Source organism: Gopherus flavomarginatus, chromosome 9 (assembly GCF_025201925.1).
Source record: "Gopherus flavomarginatus isolate rGopFla2 chromosome 9, rGopFla2.mat.asm, whole genome shotgun sequence".
In the NCBI taxonomy this organism is placed as follows: domain Eukaryota; kingdom Metazoa; phylum Chordata; order Testudines; family Testudinidae; genus Gopherus; species Gopherus flavomarginatus.
In genome coordinates, this window is record NC_066625.1 from 35,713,370 (window position 1) to 35,733,495 (window position 20,126).

Here is a 20,126-nt window from a genome sequence, read left to right on the forward strand (position 1 = left end):
CTGACAGTAACATGCTTTCGAGTTTGACTTCAGCGTGTCTTTATATTGTTTATACCTGCCATCATAAGAGTGGGTACCTTGTTTTAGCTGATCATAAAATATGGCTTGAGATGGCCATATGAACAAGATGCCCAAGCAATGCAGCTGAGCTTTTATGAGCATGCTTTGAATGCTAGACATGCAACAATGATTAAGGATTTCAATATTAGGAATCTTGTCCTACCATTTGATGCTGCAAACTGCCCTAAGAGAGTGCCTACAGAACCAATCAAGTTGTTTAATGGGGCAATGATGTGTTGTCCATGTCTTGCCCCTGTCTCACGGCTGCCTGAGAGACATTTAGCTTTATGCTTGTTTTGATGCCTCTATCATTTGCATAGGTGATCAGACAGCATTCCAAAGCCAGAGCTCGCCTTGGCTATGAGGGTAATCTCATCATCAGCTGTGGCATGCAGAAAGAGTTCCTTCATGCTTACCATCTAAAATGAAGATTATTAATAAATAAACACCCAAGTAATAACAGTGGCGGTGTTTAGATAGTGCTTACCACAATAGGGTCTTGCTCCATGAGTGGTGCTCCCAGGTGCTACACAAATATTTAATCATTTATTTGATGCTCAAATACTTTGAGACCAATCCTTCAGTTGCTAATTACAGAGAGGAAAGCTGCATAACACAAGGAGTCCTACTGAGGTCACATTGTAGGCTATGTGTAAGGGGACTGTTGTCCTCTTACTAACATTCAGTGGGGGTGTTTTGGTTGGCTAGCTCCCAGCACTAAAAGGGGAATGGTCAGTGGGAAATCAGGAGCCTGAGACTGACAGTCCCCAGGAACAATGGGGAGAGGCCAATGCTCCAGATCAGCCTGATTGACAGGCTGGGCAGACTAATCAGGGAGTCAGGAGGGTCCTGTCCTCCGTTTGAGCTGGAATTGCCTGAGTCATATGGAGTGGGGCAGAGCTAAGGAGAGAGCAGAGGCTGAAGCTAAGCTGCTGGAAGCAGAGCTGTGGCAACCAGAGTCAGAGGGGCCAGACAAGCAGCCCAGGAAGCAGGTCAGAGCTGGGAGCAGAGACACAGAAGCAACCTGCAGAGCAGATCTGTCCTGGGAGCAGAGCTGTAGCAACCAGGGCCAGAGAAGCAGCCCAGGGAGCTGAAGGCAGAGCAGCAGTAGCTGCCGTGCTGAGGCAATGTGGAGCTGCAGCTGGAGATGGGGCTGGAACAGTCCAGAGCCGGGTATGGTGAGCAGGTGGGGACAGTGAGGGGGATCCTGGGTAGTGAGCCCAGCACAGGGAGGCACCTCAGCCAAGAGGCTCTGCAGGCCAGACTTGGAGGGGGATCGTAACCCTGACGGGACGGGGGTGACACGGGGAAGAAGGGTCCTGCTGCCTAGAGTCTGAGAGCGTGTGGCCACCTGTCATAACCTTTAGTCCCAGATTTGGACCTTAGCGTCCAAAATATGGGGGTTAGCATGAAAAAACCTCCAAGCTTAGTTACCAGCTTGGACCTGGTACTTGCTGCCACCACCCAAAAAATTAGAGTGTTTTGGGGCACTCTGGTCCCCCTGAAAAACCTTCCCTGGGGACCCCAAGACCCAAACCCCTTGAGTCTCACAACAAAGGGAAATAATCCTTTTTCCCTTCCCCCCTCCAGGTGCTCCTGGAGAGATACACAGACACAAGCTCTGTGAATCCAAACAGAGTGACTCCCCCTCTCCGTTTCCAGTCCTGGAAACAAAAGTACTTTCCTCTTCACCCAGAGGAAATGCAAAATCAGGCTAGCAAATCCAACACACACAGATCTCCCCCTGATTTCTTCCTCCCACCAATTCCCTGGTGAGTACAGAGTCAATTTCCCTGAAATTTCCCAGAAAAGAAAACTCCAACAGGTCTCAAAAAGAAAGCTTTATATAAAAAGAAAGAAAATACATACAAATGGTCTCTCTGTATTAAGGTGACAAAACACAGGGTCAATTGCTTAGAAGAAATATGAATAAACAGCCTTATTCAAAAAGAATACAAATCAAAGCACTCCAGCACTTATATTCATGCAAATACCAAAGAAAAGAAACCATATAACTTACTATCTGATCTCTTTGTCCTTACACTTAGAAACAGAAGATTAGAAAGCAGAACTACTTCTCCAAAGCTCAGAGAAAGCAGGCAGACAGAAAACAAAGACCTCAGACACAAAATTCCCTCCACCCAAAGTTGAAAAAATCTGGTTTCCTGATTGGTCCTCTGGTCAGGCGCTTCAGGTGAAAGAGACATTAACCCTTAGCTATCTGTTTATGACACCACCGCCACAGCAAGTGTCCAACCCACAGCATCCCTGCAGCACAGCCAGGGCCTGAGAAGGAGGACTGGGACCTACAAGGAACAGACTGTGAACTGCCCTGACATTCCAGAGGCACTCTTTGTGATGTTCCCTGCCACAGAGCAGCATGATGTGTTTTCCTTTACCCTTTCCCATTTTTTCTTATTCTTTTTTTTAAATTGTTAAACAACTTGTATTTGCTTTAAATTGTATGAAATGATCTGTGGGTCAGGGAGGTGGCCAGTGCACAGAGAGTACCCTGGAGTGGGGACACCCTAGCCCAGGGGTTAGCAGCCTTTCAGAAGTGGTGTGCTGAGTCTTCATTTATTCACTCTAATTTAAGGTTTTGCATGTCAGTAATACATTTTAAAGGTCTCTTTCTATAAGTCTAAAATATATAACTAAACTATTGTTGTATGTAAAGTAAATAAGGTTTTTAAAATGTTTAAGAAGCTTCATTTAAAATTAAATTAAAATACAAAGCCCCCCGGACCGGTGGTCAGGACCCGGGCAGTGTGAGTGCCAGTGAAAATCAACTTGCGTGCTGCCTTTAGCACGTGTGCCATAGGTTGTCTACCCCTGCCCTAGCCCCTGTCCTGGGTGACCACAGCAGGGTTGGTCGGTTGAGCCCCCCAGGAATCCTGGGTCCAGCCTTGTTGGGGTTACCAGGACTCTGACAGACAGCAGAGTGGAAGGAGAGTCTTCAAGGGCAGGGAGGCCGCTGGGTAAAGGAAGTGTGAGTGAGGACTCAGATCCTTTGGCTAGCCCACTTCACCAGGGTAGTGCAGAGGCCAGTAACGTTCCCCACAGTATCTATTGGGTGTCCGGGAAGTGGGCGGGCAAAGCCCGCCCACTGCTGAAGGATCCCCCCCCCAGCCTAAGGGGAGGACCCACAGGACCACAGAACCCACTGATTTCGGGGGACAACTAATAAAAGAACAGGGACAGAAGTGAGGTCAAAGGGTCAGAAGAAGGGAACCTGACGGGGACACCGAGCAGAGAACCCCGGACAGTGCCCACTGCTCCTCGAAGGTGTCAAGGGAGCCTGTGGACGCCGCCCAGAGGAACTCCGCCCGGATGCGTGATCGGACCATGGATCGGAAACAAGCCCCACAGTCACTGGAGTCTCCATCGGCCAACCTCCCCTCCCTGGTCGCATGGATGGCCTTTTTTGCCAGGGCGAGGAGGAGGTTGACCAGGAGGTCCCGGGACTTCGTGGGGCCACGGATAGGGAGTGCGTACAGAAGGAGGTGAGGGGAAAAGTGCAACCAGAAACATAATAGGATGGCAATGAGGAGCCAGTGTAGGGGCTGCAACCTGGCGCACTCTAAGTAAACGTGCGCCAGGGTCTCCTTCACACCGCAGAAGGAGCAGCTGTCCGGGACAGGGGTAAACCGCGCCAAGTACACGCCTGTGCTCACGGCCCCATGGAGGAGCTGCCAACTGCCATCCCCAGTGGGCCTTGGGACCAATGTGGAGTAGAAGCTGGCCCACCAGGGCTCCTCACCCTCGAGAGGTGGCAGGAGGTCCCGCCACTTCGTATCGGGGCGGGACATGTGGGTGAGGAAGTGAAGGGTGTGGAGCACGAGCGTGTAGAGCTGTTTCCTTGGCGCGGTTTGGAAATGGACCGGCTGCAGGTCGTGCAGCCGGCTTGCGGAGAAGGGGCGGGGGGGCTGGTCGGGCCGACGGGCAAAGGCCTGATGAAAAGGTCTGGAGGGCTTGGGGTGGGGGGTGGGCGGGGCGTGCCCTCCCGCAGGACCTGGTCGAGGTAGGCCCGAGCAGCGGGCGGCAAAGCAGCCTCCACCTCCTGGAGGGGGTCCCACAGTAGCGGGACCATTCCCCTGCTTACATATAGGCCAATGGTCTCAACATTTTCCATCCCAGGCCCCTCTCCATCTAGGTGGGATGTCAAGAGAAACTCTAGCATCCTCCCAGCACTCTGAGAGGAGCAGGGTAGTTGTCCCACCAAGGCACTTGTCAGGAAGCTATTCTATGCCCAGCACTGCTGGGGACCCTCCTGCTGACCAATTACTGTTCTTTGATGTTTACATTTCTAAATAAATCATCACCATTCACGTTGCACTTCATGCAGTGCTAGGGTGACCAGATGTCCTGATTTTATAGGGACGGTCTCAATATTGGTTTTTTCTTTTTTTTAATATAGGCTCATATTATCCCCCAGCCCCTGTCCCGATTTTTCCCACTTGCTATCTGGTCACCCTATGCAATACGTGCCCAGCTCCTCCTGTAGCAGGACAGTTATTTGGCTGTTCAGCATCAGAGAGCGGGAGCTGCTGGCAGCTCGCAGGGGACCGTCAGCGCTCAGCCAGCCTCCAGCCCGTGCTACCCAGCGGACGCGCTGCGGGCTGCTCTGTGCCACGCAATGCACCAGCCAGGCGCTGTCTCTGTGCACCCCACCGCACCCCACCCACAGCGCGCGCCTCGCACCCACGCGCGGCTCTGCAGAGCGCAGCACCGGCCTGCGCGAAAGCTGCTGTTCCCGCCTCTGACCCCGCGCACGCCCACCAGCTCTGCTGCCGGCGGAGACGGGTACGGAAAGGTCCTCGCGCCTGCCCTGATTGGGAGGGGGGAAGAGAATGACGGGGGAGTGACATCATCGCTTTAGTTACTGCGGCTGCTAGGCAGGCTGGGAGTGGATTGAGCGAGTTACGGTGAACGGGCAGGTTGGTGTTAAAACAGGCGGGCGGCGGGTTTGTTTCACGGCGACACCGACCTGCCTCTTTCCCAGGCTTGGGAGAAACCACCAAAAAGAATCTCAGCCGGGGGCGGCACGCGCACACACACACACCTCCCCCCCACCCCAGAGGGGGGCGGCACAGTCACACACACACACACACACACAGCTCCCCCCCCACCCCAGAGGGGGGCGGCACAGTCACACACACACAGAGCTCCCCCCCACCCCAGAGGGGGGCGGCACAGTCACACACACACACAGCTCCCCCCACCCCAGAGGGGGGCGGTACAGTCACATATACACAGATCTCCCCCCAGCCCAGAGCCCGGCCGGGAGTGAGGGGCTGGGCGGCACAGACAGACACACACACGCAGCTCCCCCCCAGCCCGGAGCCCCGCGTGGCACCACACGGACACACACACGTACTCCCCATCCCCAGACGGGCAGCACAGACACACACAGCTCCCCACACCCGCAGGCCTGGGACGCCCCTCTCCGGGGGCAAAGCCCCGCACGGAGGCGAACACAGTTCCGCCCCTGTCGCCGGGCGCGGGAGGAGCCTGAACCCGGAGACACAAAGCCCTCCCCGGGCTGCAGGCGGAGCCAGGCCGGCCAGCGCGGAGATCGGCCCGCCCAGCCGGCTGCCAGAACAGAGGCTGCAGCCAGCCGCAGGCGGGAGCTCTCGGAGCCGGGGAGCAGGACCCCCAGCGCCCCCGCACTCTCCCCGGCCGCCGGGGGAGCCCAGGTCCCGGAGTAGCTCGAAGGGCCCAGCCTGCTCTCCAGCCCACAAGAAGGGCCGGGAGCATAGCCCGGTGCTGCAGCACAGCCCTCCCCGGACCCCCGTTAGCCCGGGGGTGCCGGAGCAGCAGGTCCCCCGTGAATTCGTGGCTTAGCAGCACCATCCCTTGCAGGGGAGATAGCCAGTTCTTTGGCGGGGGCAGCCCTGGGATGCAGGCTGAGCCCGGGCTGCTGGCTTTGTCGGAGAGCCATCGAGGCGCCTTCGGTTCGTGCGTGGCTCCGATTGCCTTTTCCACCCCCCTGGGGTCCCTTTAGCTGCTGCCCCGCCGTCCTGGGCCGCCGCCGCCTCCTGGGATGTGAGGCCGGAGGGATGAAGAAGATGGATGCAGGCAAATGGCAGCAGCGCATCTCCCGTTTGCAGAGGAGGCTCCAAGGAGTAGCAGCAATGCAGCGGTTCTGTGGTGGGCTCTCCGGGAGACCCGAGCTCTGCCGCGGGGAGACGGCAGGGGAGTGATCGCTCACAGACCCAGCCCTTTGTGTTCAAGAGGGGCTGAGCAGCCGCTGTGATTTGTATTAAATCCCTTTTGTTTCTGATGAAAATGGAGCCGGATTTGTTAATGACTCTCTCAGACCCAGGGAGCAAGTCGGAGCGGGCATCGCTGCTGACTCTGTTTGCCGAGCAGAATGGGAGGTATCTCATCATGGAGCAGAGAGGGCAGCTGCCTAGCCCAGACCTGGTGCTGGTCCCCAGAGAGTCGCTCCCGGACGCCCCTTTGTTCCTGGGGCCCTCTTTACAAGAGAGGGAGAGCGGGTCAGTGGTGCTAGAACAGGTTTTGGGAGAGATGAAGCTATCCGGGCCGGATCCTATGCTTTTCTCAGATAGGCCCATTGAGTATTTATACCGCATGGAAAAGCAGGAGAACGGCCTCTTGGACCAAGACACGACCGACCCAATCAGCGACCTGGAACAAGAGTCAGGTGCAGGTGATAATCATCATGGGTGCCCCCATAGTGATTTTGATTTGAACCTTTCTCTGGGGCAGGGTGCACTGGCCTCTGCTCAGATCACAGACTTGGAGGAGCAGTTCTTCTCTCTTGTGCTGGACCAGGCTGTTTCTTCTCCTCTTCGGGATCTACCACTCAGGAGTGCTGGGCTAAGTCCAGAGGATTCAAACAAGGGAGAAAGCTTTCCTGAAAGCATCGAAATCCTGCAAGCAGAAGGGGAGTTTTACGTAGGAATGGAGACCTCCCAGGAGGAGAACTCCTCTGAAGGACTCACTTCAACTTCCCCTTGGACTAAAGAGACAGAAGATTACATATCCCAAAGCTGCCAGGAGACGCTCTCCTTAAATACCCAGGATTTCTCCCAGATTGACAAGGAGATGGACCTCTTCCCCACTTTCCATTCCTCTAGCAACCTGAGTCAGGCGCTGGAGTTTGCTCAGCCTGATTCCATAACTAATGACTCTCTAGGCTGTCAGGAAGAAGAGACCCGTCTCCAGGCTGTATTTGATGCCCTAGACCGAGATGGGGATGGCTTTGTGAGGATAGAGGAGTTTGTTCAGTTTGCTACAGTCTATGGTGCAGAACAGGTAAAATTAATTTATCATCTGTACTTCACTTAGGCCCAGGTCCCTGTGAATGGTTACTCTTTTCACTCCTACTAAGGAACACTCTGTTCTGTTGTTCAGGTACATTTCTCTTTTGTGCATAAAAATGGTGTGTATGTATTGTAATACTGAAGTCTTATAGTACATAAGACTTACATCTCCTATAATGAACTTTCAATATGTATTTTCCAACAGTATATTTATAATAATGTTAAGCGTCTGCCTGAGGTCCCTCTTCTGTAGTCCTGATTTGGGCAAAGCTTCTGTTAACTTTGATCAGTGTCATAACTCTAAGAGGGGGGAGAGGTGTCTATAGATTGACAAAAGCCAGCATTACACTTGCACAATGCTGTGCTCCTCCTATTGTGCTTAGGTATTGTAGCATGTGGTATTGTATGGCAAATTAGGTGCTGTTCTAATTTCATGTGAATTTTAGACACAGACTGATACCCTTATTTTTAAAATGTCTTAAATTGCCACTCACATTTCCTGTGATTTCTGGACATTTCTCTTATGTTTTGATGGGGGGAAATTTTGTTTGCTAGTTATGGGTTTGTAGGTCCTTCTTACTTTTTATCTCTTTTTTTTTTTCAGTAGCTTGACCTCTCAGCCTGATGGATTTAAACCATTATTATTTAGAGAACCTGTAATATACCCATATCCCTCTTTACCTGTAGAATTTCTGAGTGAGTGGGCTCCCAACTCTATGAAAGACAATTTGTTGATGCATTAATTTATGAACCCTGCTATTGCATTTTAGACTTCTTTGCTTATCCAGGCCAACTTCTTCAGATTATTCATATAAGCCAGATATTTAGGTAAAAGTGCACAATGGGGCCTTGATAAGCTTGTATCTTTCTGGATTTCTTACAGCCCAGAATTGTGGCAATTAGTAAACACTTGCATGTGTATCATATAAGGCACCTTCCTGAGGAAAATAAAGTAAAATTTGATAACTGGGAGTTTTGAAAGCTTACTTGTTAAAAATGAGAATGAGGCAAATAGTAAAAAGTAGGTAAAGCATTGCATCATATGGACCAAAGAGAAAAAATCAAAATGAGCTAAAGTTCAAGCACGTTTGCTAATGAAGTGTTACAAACCCAATTTAACTTAGGCCATTTGCTAGTGTTTGTGGACCCTATATTTTCTGTATCTGCTTGCTCTTGTTAAACGCAATATTAAGTAGCTCAGTTTTTCATGGGTACAACTTTTTTTTTGTAAGTCTTTTTCTTGTTTCTATTGTATTGTACTATGGTGAGTTTGGATTTCAATATATCCCTTTGCAGCAGATCAAATATGGTATGGTGTAATATGAAGTCACCTGGTATGACCCAAAATGTGAATTAGTAGCTGAGATTTCCTACAAGGAGGAAGAAATTAGTCAGTTGTTATCTCATCTCATTTTTGGTTTGTACTGATACCTACGTAAACCTAAAACTATATTCAAAAAGACATTATATGCACACAAAAATGCATCTTTAAAAGACTGAGTATTTATCCAGTGAGGAGATTTACCTGGTCTGTAGGGACCTAGAACATAAAGATATAATTTGCTGTGAAACAGCACACACTATGTTGAACTTCTGGGGGAAAAAAGTTATCTGTAATCTTGTTTTCTAATTTAAGAAAAACCCATTGTTTTTAGAATATATCCATATAAAAACAGCAACAAGCCAATATCTCCTGTCCTTGTAAGTCACAAAAGGGAAGGGAACTCAAGTCTGTGATATACTGGGTTAAGGGATAGTGTGTAAGTCTGTTGTTGTTACCAACTTGTTACATGCCTGAATAGGTAGCATAATAGGAATGACAGAGACAAAGGTAAGTTTTATAAACAAAATGACACTTCTGTGTAGCTTCATCGGAAGGAGCGTTTGCTTTCCTAGGCTTAAGTCATCTATTTGAAAATTTCATAGCCTCTTAACAGCCCCCAAAAGATAAAGTAGTAATGAAACCTTCACTTCAGAGAATGAAAGATTACTCAGTTTTGTTGTCCTCCCTACCTCTGTTCCACACTTGGATAACTTTCTCCAAAACTCTTGGGTTGGTGGGCTGGTTTGCTGAAGAGCCATGTGCTGTTCTCACTGCTCCATCCGTTCTCCGCTTGGTACAAGACCGAGGGACAAGCCAGTCCTAACCTCTAGTTGTGGCATTATGTTTCCATCCACATATTTACATTATTCTTGGAAGTACGAGTTGTAAACCACATCCCAATGGAAATCTGTGGGAAAACTACAGTAGAAGCTGTAGGGCTCTCTTCCTTCCCTCCCCTTACAAACTACAGAATTCTAATAAACTCTTCCAGCGGGCTTCAGAAATGAGTCTGGAGGTTTCTTTGCTTAAACATATTCTTATGAGGAAATATAAACACTCAACCTGTGAATGCATAACTAATGCAAAATACTACCAGAAGTTAAATATAGTGCACTTCATTATAAAACATTTACTGTAAACATTTTAAAATGTAGTTCTAGTAGGTAGTAGAAAATGTTTTGGACAAAGTGGTGCAAAATTATGAAACACTCAAGCCCACAGTAAAAAGAGGAGGGATTTGGATTTTCCTTCCCTTCAGGTGTGTATTCCTTTGCCTTGTCTCTAGACAGGGTGCAGACAGTCCCTCCATCCAAACATGGCCCTCAGTTTTGATAATATATTTGGTAAACCCATTAACATTACAGGTTGCTCACAACTTTTTTGTTGTTGTTGTTGTCTTAGGCATGAAAATTAAAATGGAGCCTTAGCAATCTTAACTTGTTTAACTATACATAGTTAACTAAATTAAACTATTGTTTAACTATGTAAATCACATGACAGTTTTATACTAAGCAATCCAAATCAATAGAACATAAGGGCATACAGATTCTGTGCAACAAAGAAGTGGGTTTTTTTGCACTTGCTAACAGTGCAATCAAGTTTTAAGATTAATTACAAATTCATTTTAAGATGAAGTTATCTCTGTATCACCTTGCTCAAGTCTTCCATCCTTTCTGTAATTCCCATTTTACAGATAGGAAAACTGAAGAACACCAACCTCCTAGGGATGTTAGTTAATTAAAATTTTGTAAAGCACTTTGAGATCCTTTAATTTCTCTAGCATCATCTATTTGTAGTGCTATTTATTACTGTCTGATCAGTGCACCAGCTTAAACTGTTGCAATGTCTTTGGAAAAATGATCATGTTTTAAACATGAGACAAAATGCAGGGTTCTGTTTTCATGCTCCTAGATCAATTGTGCTCAGTTTACAAGTTTTCTTTTTTTAAGTCTATCAGTAATGTCCCCCATCTGAACATCCTGCTTTCATCCTTCTGGATGAGCATAGAATATCAGGGTTGGAAGGGACCTCAGGAGGTCATCTAGTCCAACCCCCTGCTCAAAGCAGGACCAATCTCCAGACAGATTTTTGCCCCAGATCCCTAAATGGCCCCCTTAAGGATTGAACTCACAACCCTTGGCTTAGCAGGCCAGTGCTCAAACCACTGAGCTATCCCTCTCTTCATGATTAGTGACAACGCTGAAATGTATTATAGGGCAGGGGTTCACCTTTTTTCTTTCTGAGGCCCCACCAACATGCTAGAAAAACTCCACAGCCCAGCTGTGCTCCTACTGTTTTTCTGCATATAAAAACCAGGGCTGGCATTAAGGGGTACCAAGTAGGGCAACTGCTCAGGGCCCTCATCACAGGGGGCACCGTGAAGCTAAATTGCTCAGGCTTCGGCCTGAGCCCCTGGGTGGTAGGTCTCGGGGCTCCAGGATGCAGTCCTGTGCAGTGGGCTTTGGCTTTCTGCACTCGGCCCTAGCAAGTCTAATGCTGGCCGTGCTTGGCTGACCCCCTGAAACCTGCCTGTGGGCCCCTGGACCCCTGGCTGAGAACCACTGTTAGTGTATAGCTTGTGTATAGAAATGTATTGCTTTATATATAGTTCTTGACACCTTCAACATTTACTTCCTGGAACAGCAAGTACTGCAACGTAGAACTGAGACCTAAGTGAGGTGCAGGAATTGGTTCAAGAAATAACTTTAGTTGAGCCAATAAATAATAGGGACCATAGTGTAGTTAGGCTCAATGGCCTTGTAGTAATAGTTAACAGTAACAGACTAGCATTATGACACTGAAATTTCCTAGAGGGATTAAAAACAAAGGAAGCTTTTTTTCTTTAAGCACTAAAATCAAATTTTGAGAAAACTAAAATCACGTGATATGTCGAGAAGCTTTTTAAGTATCCGTAATGGAGTTGTGGATGGCATGCATACCTCTGAATAAAAAAGGAAGCAAGAGGGTAAGGAAAAACAGTGTGGCTAAATGGAAAGGGACAGGCAGTTATTTGGTATTCTTAGAACATGGAAATCCAGCCTAGGTGAAGCTAATGGACAGGAACAAAAAATGCTAGGTAAAGTGGAAATTAGATGGTATAATGGGGAGAATTTCAAGTCATAAGCAAGAAAAAATATATATGCAAATCAATACCAGGACATTTTCAAGACTGTTAGTGGGTCTACTGGATTACCAGAAAGTAAATGGAGCCATTAGAGAGGATAATGATTTTGTAGAGAAGAGAAATGACTTCTTTGCACCAGCCATCACCACGCAGGATGGTAGAGAGATACCTGATTTTCTCAATAAAGATGAGGTACTGAAATAGATTGAGACATAAAAAAGGAGGCACTGGAATCAACTGATAATTTTTAAGAAAAACAAGTAGTCAGAATCAGGATTCACTCAAGAGTTCTGAAGGAACTTAAGTATGGAGTGACTACGAAAACTTGCAGTATCTAATAAAAATTGATAACTGTACAGGAGGGCTGGAGGTAGGTGTATCTTATTATCTTTAAAGAAGGTGCGATGGTACTTGGAATTTAGACTGCTGAGTTTACTGCTGTGCCAGATTAGTTGATTGATGCAATAATTTAGTTATAAAACCTAGATAAATATCAAAGTAGGGGGACAAAGTAGCTATGATTTTTGTCACAAAAATCATGTCTGTCTGATCTATTAGAATTCTTTCGAGCATGTCCTCAAAATAGTGAATAAAAGAGCTGGCATATATAGGGTGACCAGATGAGATGAAGAAAGTATCGGGACACATAGGGGAGCAGAGGGGGTCTGCCAGTGGAGCCAAAAAAAAAAAAGCCAAAACCAGTGCTGCCAGCAGAGTGAAATATTGGGACAAATTGCCACCCAAATGTCAGGATGGTTCCGATTTTATCAGGATGTCTGGTCCCCCTAGGTATATATGATTGATTAAGGCATTCAAAAATGTTGTGTGTTTTTTTTTCTTTTTCTTTCAAGGTTCCTTGAAAGACACTATTAAAGGAACTTTGTAGTTATGGGGTGAGAGAGGTAAAATGCTATCATGGATTAGAAATTAAGAGGTGGAAAACGAAGAACAGGAATACACTGTCAATTTTCGAAATGGTAAAGAGTTATCAGTAGAGTGCCCTGTGGATCTGTGCTATGAGAGGTACCTTTAAAAAGGATTAACTGTGTGATGGCAACAATTGACAATGACACTATTGTTTAGGATAGTGCAGGCCGGAGAACATGGTGAGAACCCTAGATGAACATAAAGCAGTGCGACTGGATAGCACAATGTCAGATGAAATTGATGTCAAAAGCAAGGCAATACACTTCAGAAGGAATAATTTGAACTAATCATATACTGCACATTACTAAATTTCTTATGTGATTATGGTTTAAAAACCTGGGACAGCTTTATTTTAAAAAATTAAGAATTGTGTTTGTGTCTTAAAAAAGAGAAGTATGGATAAAGAATGGGAGAGAAATACTGAATATATTATAATGCTATTACATAAATCAACAACATGCTTTCACATGGAATACTGTATTCATTCGTGGTCACCCTATTTCAAAAAAAGATACAGAGAAATAAAAGGGGGCCACAATGGGTGATGCCTAAGATTAGAGGCATGGAAAGACTTTTTTTTTTATTATGGGGAGAGATTAAACAGCTTAAACTTGAGTTCAGAGAGGAAGTAAATAAGAGGGGATGTAATAGTTATATAAAATAAATGGTACAGAGAGGGTGAATTGGGTGTTCCTATGTTCTCTTTCTATACAAAAAGAAGGGGATGCTAATCAAATACCAACAAATTTAAAACTCAGAAAAGGCTTTTATGCAATGCACAATGAACCAGTGTAAATCACTGCAGCAAAGTGGAGCAGGAACTTTGCATTCTGACAAGTTTTGTTTTATATGTTGTGATTTGAAGGAAAAAAAATACACTTTTTTGATTCAAAAGATTACTGGTTGGAGGCTTCTCCCTCTGAACAGAATAATAAAAAATAGAGATGGAAAAGGCCTGTTACACAATGTGATCTAGCCACCTAGGTTAAATGACGGATTAACCCCCTACAGTTTGTCTAGTCTAGTTTTAAATGTGCCAATCAATAGAGCTTCTTTGCTTTCTCTTGAGAGTGGCCTACATCCTAACACATTTTACTGTTGTTGGATTTTTTTGTTTGTTTTGTTTTTCTAATAATGAGATTGTATTATATCCCATCACTCCTAGTTAGATCCTCTTGTTATAATCTACCCTGGCCCTTGATGTTTACATCTTTCAGATATTTCTTGGGTAACCATATTGCTTCTCTTCTTCTTTCATGAGCTGTTGCTTAGTCAAGCTTTGCATATTTAGTACTTTTCATCTTTCCTCCAGCCCATTTAATCAGTTCTGGTTACCCTTCTCTGAACTTCCTCCAATTTGTGAACATCTCTTGTAATGAGGTTCCCAGAACAGAAGGCAGTGTTCCTGGTGAAATTGCACCTGGGTGTGGTTTCACTATGTATTCTCCAGTTCACATTTCTTTGTATCCACTGCACAGCTTACAACATAAAGGTATAACCAAAGAACCAGGGATCTGCACATTAGTCTGTGAAATGGAGAACATGGACTGCAACAAACATTCATTCTTTTTTGTTGTTCCATCAGAGTAAAGCATCTTATTTCAAGACTTATGGGTCATTGTTTTATATGATAGATGAGAGCCTAGAGTATACTCTGACTTATGACTTCTTGATTAAAGTTCCTCTTGAATCACTGCTGATATATTTGTATTTTACTTATGGTAGTTAAATTTAAATCACAGTGCCCCCAGAATCTAATTTAGAGAGAATATATAAAAATCTGTCGGTGAACCTTAAATCTGCAAACTTTTGTGTCTGACTTTGTGAAAGGAGATTCCTAGTTACTCAACGAGTTAATATTTCCCCCTGAAGTATATGAAAACAAGTGGATTCTTACATCATCTAAATGTGAAAGGCACTTACTTTTCTTCCATCTGTACTGCCACTGCAACAACTTTCAAAGGTTTAAATGGTTGTTTATTTTTGGTGTTTGCTTTTTGGGAATGGAACTAGAATTCCAGTGAGAGAGACGTTTTGTGTGCGCGCAGTGCGTAAAAGAGCGAGACAGACTCACAGTGCCTAGCTTGCCTCTGAACTGCTAAATTGAGTGTGCGGCTGATACAAAACTTCACTTTCCCTCTTACTCTTTTCAGTGACAAAACTTCCATTAATTTTAATGATTCAGCTGCCTCAAAGATTGAGTTGGGTTGGCTGAAAATCTACCGTAGTGATTAGTCTGCTTCCCCGCCTCCCTTTCAACAGGCATTACATCATTATTAATAAAACATTCTATGTAGAGGAACTCCAGCAGACATGGATCTCTCTCTCTCTCCTGCCGCAGGAAAAGCACTTCAGAGGCAGAATACTCCAAGAAATATCCAAATTATATCATGAGAAGTTAGTTATTGACAGCTCGCTGAAAACGAAAGTCACTTTATCTTTTGAAATGAGAGAGGCCCTATTAAAAAGATTATTATGGAGTATATGTATTAGGAATATGGGGAATTTTTTTTACTTTAAAAGCACCTCTTTTCAAAATGGATGGAGTAGATGGAGATGTGTGTAGTATCAAAAACGGGTCTCTCTGAGCGCACGAATGGGGAAAGGAACTGCAGGAAAAAGAGGTCCCTTTGGTTAAATAAATGGACCAGCACTTGGGTTCTGACCGCCACTGTGTCACAGACTTTTATCTATGAAGTTGGCAAGTCCATTTAAACCAGAAGTTTTTGAAGATTGCCACTAATTTTTGTCTTAAGCTGTCTGGATTGCCCCCCCACCGCAACACCCTGTGAAATGGATATATTTCCCTACCTCCCGGTGCTGTGGGGTAGATAAACTCGGTAGTGTTTGGGAGGGGACAGAAAGTAGAGTTGTGCTGTGAGAAATGAGGAGTATTGAAGGGATTTGGGAGTCCTGGACCTCTCTTTTTTGGGGGGGAGTTTAGTAACTGCTGGGGTTGGCATTTGGCCCTGGAATTCTGCCGTGCAGGGAAGGAGGGGACCAAGGGGCAAGACTGGTTTGTGTGTCTGAGACTGGCATAGAGAACTCTGCCCTTCTAGTGAATGTGCAGAGGACAGATTGTCTGTTTGTCTGCCAAGTCCCTGGACTGGGTCTTGGGAGATGAGAGTTCAATTCCTGGCTCTACCACATACTTCCTGCATGACATTGGCCAAGTTGCTTAACTTCTCTGTGCATCACTTTTCCTTTTCTGTAAAATGTGTGTGTGGGGGGGTACTTCTCTACCTTCCTGGGGTGTTGAGGATAAATTCACTAAACTTTGAGGGGTGCTTAGCTACTGTAGTGATGGGGGGTGGGCAATATGATCACTTGCCATGCTTGTGGGTTGGGGTAAGGGCCTCCCCTGCCTGCCAGCTTTATGCTCACTGGGGATCCATGGGGCCTTAGGGGGCTTCTAAGGGGCCCCTATGAGCTTTAATAAGCTCTTCAGGGGGGAGGGCTGACAAGTCTATTTTTGGCTTATTTAGGAGCCAGTTTCAGTTGATTTGGATCTTAGAAAACTGGGGCCCTTTGAGGTAGGGACTGTCCTTGCGTCTTTACAGTGCCTAGCATAGTGGGCCCTGGTCTGATTGTGGCTTTAGGTGCTACCTCATATAAATGTTCAATAATTTGGCCTACAGATCGATTAACTGCTTAGCTTGCAGATCAGTTAGTCATGTTTGTGGGGATGGCAATTAGAAAAATCTGTTTACTTGTAGACTGAAGAAAGTTGCTGTGGACTCCATGAACTGGAAGAAACATGGGTGCTCATGTTGCCGTTTTTTGAGTCCCTTTTCAGATTATAGCTGCACTTGTTGAAATCTGGGGATGGGTGGGGGAAGAGAGAGGGTGTATCTTTTCAGATTTATTCTTGATCCTTTGCTCCCCAAAGTCAGTGGCAAAACTATAGACTTGAAAGGCACAGAGTCAGGCCTGAGTTCCCTACCCTTTTTAAACTCCTTTTTTAATCCTTTGCTCAGGGTAGAATGTTTCTTCAGGTCTTGATTATATGGTGATGGGTACATATGACATGCCTAATATGGGTAGATAAGTGTCTGATTCAAACTACTTGAGCTTTGCTTTTCTGTCTGGTGGTGGCCAAAATATGGATTAAAGAAAAGAGATGGAAAGTATTTGGAAAGATTATTACAACGAAAAAATTCCCAATCACTGACAGAAAAATTTAGGACTGGCATTGATTAATGCCAGACTGCAGCTTTCTGTATAATGCATACACTCCATCTTGGAGTTCTATTTAATCTCTCATCAGAATGCTATCAGAGAATGCGTGAAGATTTTAAGCCTTAATCAAGGCTTGTGGCTTTTGTTTTTTTTTGTTTCAGAGCAGAGTTTGAGGGGACAAGTGTGTGGTGAGAGTCCAGGCCAGCTGCTTTTGAGGCAGTGTTCTTTTTTGTTATGTCAGGTGTGCTTTGCTATTACCTGAGCTAGCTTCCAATCAATCATCTATTCAGGCTTTGATTTCCTTGCTAAAATGTAATCCTATGTTTTTCAGCCTCTCAGCTATGAAAGTGCTTAAAGAGACACTATACTAGCAGCAATTTTACAACTACTGTAAAATTTAAGTTACGAATATATCAGGAATGGAGGTTGTTTGTAACTCTGAACATGTTATGGTTGTTCTTTCAAAAGTTTACCACTGAATATTGACTTAATATTGCTTTGAAACTTTTACTATACAGAAGAAAAATGCTGCTTTTAACCATCTTAATTTAAAATGGAACAAGCACCAAAACAGTTTCCTTACCTTGTCAAATTTTTTTTTAAATCCCTCCCTTTCTTTTTATTTAATAGTTTACATTTAACGCAGTACTGCCCTTACTTTTTTTTGTCTTGCTGCTACCTGATTGTGTGCTTCTAGTTCCAAATGAGATTTGTGGTTGACTGGTCAGTTCGTAACTCTGATATTTGTAATTCTGAGGTTCTACTGTAAAAAAATATTTAACCGTTGCCATACCTACAGGATAATATCCTCTATATAAAATAAAGTGGATGTTTACTTGGGGAACAGTTTCCTACCCTCAATGGAATGACCCTAGAAGAACCGTACTATTGTCTAATAGATTCACTAATCAAAGGGCAGCGGGGTCATCTTGGGAGGTATTTTATTCACTACAATCAAAACGTGTTTTTGTACAACAATTCTCATCTGCAGGAAATGATTCAAAGTTAGAAGTATGTCATTAAGATTGCTTTCAAAGTTGTTTATATCATTACACACCTAAACAGCTAAACAACCAATTGCATGCATAATATTCCTTTCCACACTTAAAATCAGAGAATAAAATTGTTAGCCATTGATTGTTGTCAGATGCTGAGATTCCTTTTGTACTCTTAAATAAGTGTTTGTCCGCCCAGCTGACTTCATGTCACAGAACAAATGACTTCCTGGTAGCTGCAACCCGCAGTTTGTGGGTAGAAGAGTCATCTGCTGCTGCTTGGTGCACACATCTAGATTTTTTTTTTTATTTATTTATTTTATTTTTTCTTCTGTGACTGTGTGAGTCAGCCCAAGACTGTAGCTCAACAGCATGACGTTAGGGAGAAAAGATTATTTCTTGTACATGTCAGGTGAAGTGACTGCCTTAATTCCTGATGATGATGATCATGTGCTTCAAGCTGTTGGTCTTCTAACATGAATTTAAAAAAAATCTTTCGACACTTATCTGGTCATTCCCGTCTTTGTTTCAAAATCCTTGGCAGCCAATTTCCAGGAAAACCCAGCTGCATCCTTTCCTTCTAATCCCTCAGGCAGGTTTACAATGCTAATATTGTTCAATCAGCGTTCTCAAATGCTTCCAGTCTATGTTCGTTCTTTATTTTTCCTTTTAATGAGGAATATATCTTTAGATTGGTTTGTAGCAATGTGTCTAAGGGTGGGTAGATGGCTTTCTGATTTATGTCCATTTTAGTATCTAAGATAGTGAGCGCTTCTTCTCTATGCCACCCTCTTTTTTCCCCCCACCCGCCCAACAGCTGAGTATGAAGAAGCAATTGTTACCTGGATTGTATCCATTTTATGCTGCATGGCATGAAATCTCCTTGTAGGTTTGAGAAGAAGATGGCGGCAGCAGCCGGTTTGGTGTCGAGCACGTTTGCTGGTGGGAGCAAGTTTGGCATGTTTAGGCACTTTCAGCAAACAAACGAAAGTATGTTTTGGGCTCTGAGAGAACTAAAATGGTAAGAAATAAATCTGACATTGTCTCCCTTTAGAGTTTTGTGGTGGCACTAGGTTTCCTTGCCTCCTGTCAGTCAGATGGTTCCAACCCTCACAAATACTTAGAATAAAATTTAAAAAAAAAACAACTTGAAAAGCCATTCCTCCTTACTAGGAACTCACTGGGTCCCGAGTTCAGGATTTCATGTTTCCTATCTGAGGCATCGGGTACACTGTTTTAGTTCTGTTTTAGTAGCTGTTATGGCATCAACTGTTGCTGGTTAGAAGTGGAATCCTGGCCTATTGTTGTCCTTTCCATCTGGCATAGGAGAATAAGTCTGCAGAAAACTGGTAGCTCATGTTACTTTTGAGAAGTAGGTAACTGAATACTATACTCCCCCTAGCTTGTTTAGGGATGTCTGTTGTATAGGTTTTCCTTGCCCATATTGCTACAGTGCTTCTATTTGTAATGGACCCTTGAATTTCCTTAGACAGTATTATATTCTCATTCTTTATTCATTTTGGGAACAACTAAGTACTTTTTTACCTTTGGAATCCCGTCAAACTGGTTTTTTTACCATTTCTCCTCCCCACTGTTGCTACATAAATAAACATTCTTATCTGGTAGTGTGATGTGTTTGAAATATTGTGGTCAAAGCACGTTCAGTTAGCTCTGAACACAAGGAAAAACAAACTCACATTTAAAATTCCATAGGAATCATCAGCTCTAGAAATGAGCATCTCTTATGCTATATGGACATGTATAACAGGATTCCCGATTTTGATATCTTGCTACTGTATTCATTTTGTTAAACATGCTTGCTCACAAATCTATCCCCAGGGAATTGAATATTTCATATTTTCAACAACTCTTTCTCTAACACATGCCAGGGAGTTTCCATCTCCTGTCTGACTGTAAAGCATATTTTCAGTGCAGCATTAACTGAATGAAAATACTCTGACAGCATTTTTTTTTACTACAGCCGTCTGCTTAACTAGCTAAATGAAAACCTTAAGGCATAGTGAGACTTCACTGGTGATTGAATTAATAAGTCATACAAAACAGGATACTGTCAAATGCCCACAAAAAAGCTCCTTTCAACTTTTTCATTTTCCATTTCAAAGACATTGAGCCTTCCTGTTTCAAATGGATTTTCAGTGTGATATTTCTGTTTGCAGTAGAGCCTCACTGAACCATCATAAAGCTGCACTTAATTGGCAATATTGGGA

At 44.6% G+C, this 20,126-nt stretch overlaps 1 protein-coding gene across 1 annotated transcript in view; it reads left to right on the forward strand.

Moving 5' to 3' along the window:
* The first annotated feature begins 7,300 nt into the window (after positions 1–7,300).
* RAB11FIP3 (RAB11 family interacting protein 3) overlaps positions 7,301–20,126 on the forward strand; it is a 214,908-nt gene continuing 202,082 nt past the window's right edge. The window contains exon 1 of the mRNA XM_050968147.1: positions 7,301–7,341. The gene's annotated coding sequence lies outside the window, so the exon portion shown is untranslated. The remainder of the gene's footprint in view (positions 7,342–20,126) is intronic.